The sequence below is a fragment of the Helianthus annuus genome, chromosome 9 (assembly GCF_002127325.2).
Source record: "Helianthus annuus cultivar XRQ/B chromosome 9, HanXRQr2.0-SUNRISE, whole genome shotgun sequence".
Classification (NCBI taxonomy): Eukaryota; Viridiplantae; Streptophyta; class Magnoliopsida; order Asterales; family Asteraceae; genus Helianthus; species Helianthus annuus.
This window is the reverse complement of record NC_035441.2, coordinates 143,361,559-143,365,715: the sequence shown is the minus strand read 5'-3', so window position 1 is coordinate 143,365,715 and position 4,157 is coordinate 143,361,559. Positions and strand designations below refer to the sequence as shown.

At 50.1% G+C, this 4,157-nt stretch overlaps 1 long non-coding RNA gene across 1 annotated transcript; it reads right to left on the bottom strand.

Moving 5' to 3' along the window:
• Window positions 1-3,106: 3,106 nt before the first annotated feature.
• LOC118482144 lies at window positions 3,107-3,585 on the bottom strand. Its single transcript, XR_004867458.1, has 3 exons — window positions 3,524-3,585; window positions 3,254-3,448; window positions 3,107-3,184 (listed from the first exon to the last, which is right to left on the bottom strand). It is a non-coding gene; the product is annotated as an uncharacterized LOC118482144 (long non-coding RNA).
• Between the last annotated feature and the right edge of the window lie 572 nt (window positions 3,586-4,157).

Sequence of the window (4,157 nt, the reverse complement as noted above, 5' to 3'; positions counted from 1 at the left end):
CATTGTTACCGACAACGGCACCAACTTCGCTGCCGACGAATTCCAAAAATGGCTAGAAGAGCTGAACATCAAACACATATTCTCGTCAGTCGCACACCCGCAAGGGAACGGCCAAGTCGAGAGTATAAATAAAGGCCTAGTCGACGGAATCAAAGCACGATTGGGAACAGCCAGGCGTGGCTGGGTCGATGAACTCCCAAGCATCTTATGGGCTCACCGCACTAGCCCAAAAACAAGCAATGGGGAAACACCTTTCAGCCTCGTCTACGGGTCTGAAGCGGTGATACCCGCGGAAATGGGCCTCCCATCTCCTAGAATGTTGGCTATCGAAAAGCTAGACAACAACAGGGAACGTAGGATCGATTTGGACCTCCTAGAAGAAAGGCGCGAGAACGCCGCCATCAACGAGGCCAAATACAAATCCAAACTGGAAAAGTATTACAACGCGCGAGTCCGCGTTTGTACTTTCACTCCAGGGGACTACGTCCTACGTGACAACGAGGCATCTAACGCCGAGCGCCCAGGAAAACTTGCCCCCAAGTGGGAAGGACCCTACCTCATCAGCGAGGTCTTAGGGAAGGGCGCATACAGGTTACAAACACTAGAGGGCGAACCTATCGCCAGAACATGGAACGCACAACAGCTTAGACGCTGCTATATGTAAGCTATGTTCCTACACTCTCTATGTAACCTATTTGGCCGCAGGCCATTTGCAAATAAATAAATAAGCAATTTTCTACATTATTGTTTGTTATTACTATTACAAATGCGTGTTCCACTTTGCGGTATCCCAGAAACAGATTGGCAAAATCTTCATTCATGATACCCATACAAAGTGGTAACCACACACAAATATTGTAATAGGCCAGCAAAAGACAAACAGACTTGCATGTTTTATCCGGCCGGATACACAAGTTTTCGTTTAACACAATTCCTGAGCCCCAAAAAGGCAAACAATGGAATTGACGCGGACTCATACGACAAAAGTATGGAGTACACTCGACCCCATTCACAAATGGGTAGAGTTCCGATAATATAAGCTTTTACAAAGCTTAAAGCAATTCTAAAACCCTCACACGGTAATTAACAGAATTGATACATACACATACATCAAAAGTATGGAGCATACTTGACCCCGTTCATAAATGGGTAAAGTTACGTATACACACGTTCAGACATGCAAGAATTAAAAACACTTGTACAAACTGAACAAAGAAACTTTATATTCAAAAAATTCAAGTATCTACATGATGCTTACGGAATTTACATAAAGTTCCTATTCTATACAAGAGGAATACAAAAAAGGAGGCACACTAGCCAACCTAAACCCTATTTTGTACCGCTGGTCCCCGCATCTTCTCCGGCACCACCAGCGGGTTCTTCCTCTTCCACATCAGGATAAAGCATCCGCAAGCGGTCAACATAGTCCGCAACCTCCAAACACTCGTCCAGCTCCCCTACACAGGCAAGGGGCGTGTCATAAAAGGAGGCTACGGCCGCTTTCAGACGACCCTCGGTATCCACATCACGGAACCCGGATGCCTGATCAGTATAACCGCCTGCGGATAGTACATTGATGTGCCCAATGCAGCGGTTAAAACCAGCCTTGAAGCCAGCATCACGCGCACGTTCCTTGACCAGGTCCAATCCAGATGAGGTCTCAGGGGCATTCATTATAGCCTCGACAATCTGCAATAAAAAGGTCATAAGTCTTGAATGCTAATCCAAGCAAATGTAAAGGCAAAGGATACTTACACGCGCGATGCCGTGAGTCCGCAACCACTCACGGTCAGCTTCCAGTTGGTTAAAAGAGGACACCAAGGCATCCTTGGCCTCAACAGCAGCGTCAGCCCGGTTCTCCGCAACAGATGCGCGGGTAGTAAGGTCCGTAACCGCGACCTCCCGGGCCTGAACCTCAGCCTATTACAAGAACAGCAAACAGTTCACTCAATGAATATTTTCAAAACAATAAAGACGAAAGCAACAACGCTAAAGATACGTACCTGCAGGCTTTCAACAACTTTGCCTAAACGAATGCGCTCCGCATTCGCCTCTTCAAGAGCCTTAGAAGCACGGCTCTCCTTCTCTGCGGCCTCTTCATAGGCCTTTGAGGCACGAGCCCCGGCTTCTTTGGCCTCTTCAAGGGCCTTCAAGGCGTCGGCCTTCGCCTGCAGCGCCTTCACAGAAATGGCCTCAGCCGCAGCCTTCTCTTGACTCAAGGTAGCATTCGCTGCCTTGGCATTCGCCAACTCCTGCCGAGTATGAAACAGAACGTTATTCTGCTTAGCCCAAGAATCATTCCATTTCTTGCGCTCATTGGACAACTTTTCGTTCCAACTCTTGCGCTCATCAGCAAGGAGTTTAGCAAGGGTACGCACCTGTTTCAGCTGGGCAGTGGCAGCCCACTCAGAAGTCTGCTTCTGCTTCTCAAAAGCAGCTTTATCCTTCTCGAGCTGCTCCGCACCCGCACGAGCAGCATCGACCAGCTTTTCCGCTTCTGCCCGCATGCGAGCAGCATCTTCCTCGCGGCGGCCCAGCACCTTATAATCTTCCAAAATGGCATTAGCCACAATGGAAGTCCCTACCAACATGGTCGAGAGCTGGTTTATACGCAGCTCCCGCGGTGCGGCACGAGCCCGCTCAACTTCAAAGGGGGTCCCAAGACCGCCCAGGATCTCCCTGCAGGCCGCAGGGTCGTTAGCAATATCATCCCCCTGCAATACAGTCCAGGGGGGTCGATGGTACAGCGTACCGCGATCCTGGGAATAGGTGCGGTAGTAATACTCCAATTCAGACTCCCCAGGCTGAATTGGAGGCCCGTCATACCCCGCACCATCGGCCGACGAACTGGTACCCTTATCAACCGCAGACTTCTGCGGCCCAGCATCATGCTGCCGCGCTTCATCGCCAGTTTTTTGCGGTTCAGCATCAGAATGTTGCTTCCCGGTAGCAGTGAACCGCAAACTCAAATCGTCTCCCTCATGGGGAGAGATCAGGTGGTTGGACGAGTCGACAGTATCAAATATCTGGGCCGCAGCATTCTCTGCGGTACCCTCCTTCTGCACGGTTGACTCAGGTACCACCTTGACGGGAGGTGTCGATGGAACCTCCGCTCCACCCGCATCCATGGCACGCGGAGGGGACTCCGGAGCATCGAAGATAGAAAAATCTTCATCTTGACGCTCTGCAAAAAAAGTGAAATAGCTATCAGAACCAGTTACACAACAGTTAACACTAGATAGCCTACACTTACCAACGACAACCGCAGGTTTCTTCTGCGCCGGAGCAGACCTTTTGGTTACTAGCCTCCGACGTTTGGTTTCAACACCACCAGCAGCTTTCTGCTCTGGCCTCCTCTTCTCACCAATCACAGGGGGACCCGCAGCTGTCCCTCCCGCAGCCACCTCTTCTGCCTGCTTCTTCGCAGCACCAGAACGTGACTCCGCGGCTGTACTCAAACCCTCAAGGGTATCAGATACTATCACACAATCCTTGTGTCGACGAAAAGAGGAATGAGAGATACCTGCTGCCTGCGGCACCAGATGAGGCACAGTAGTGACCTCCTTTATCTTCTTTTGGCGGAAGCGCACGCCCTTCACAGTTTGCCTCTTTGGCACACCTTTCGCTTCAGGGTCCCCCAAGGCCCCAAGATCACCTGCATGGAATCAATACGTTAATAACACAACATGATCAACACAAGTAGCAAAGCTTCGATAATATACCTTTGCCTACTGGCAACTCAACTGCCAGTGCAGCCGCAGTAGGCACCCGGAAGTTACTACGAATGATAGTGTTGTGATCCTGTTCACCATCCGCACAAACTACGGTCTCAACCGTACCCTCGAAATCCGGAGCAAACATCCTCCATGCGGGGGCATCTTCTGATAGTAGACACAAAGGTCAGTAACACACGTAAGGATAAAGAACGTAAAAAAACAAAAAGTACGTACCACCGCTCTTTTCCCGCACCACGGGTTTCGAGTTCTTGCCCCTCCTCAACATCATACGCAACAGCCATAGTTGCGTGTTGGTCAACTTCACAGACTCAATAGTCTGCAGTTGCGGGAACCATTGCACTGATTTCAAACTGGGCATCGCAATGGTCTCTGCTATGATCGTCTCGGTCACATTCCGAAACATCATATTCACAGCAAGGG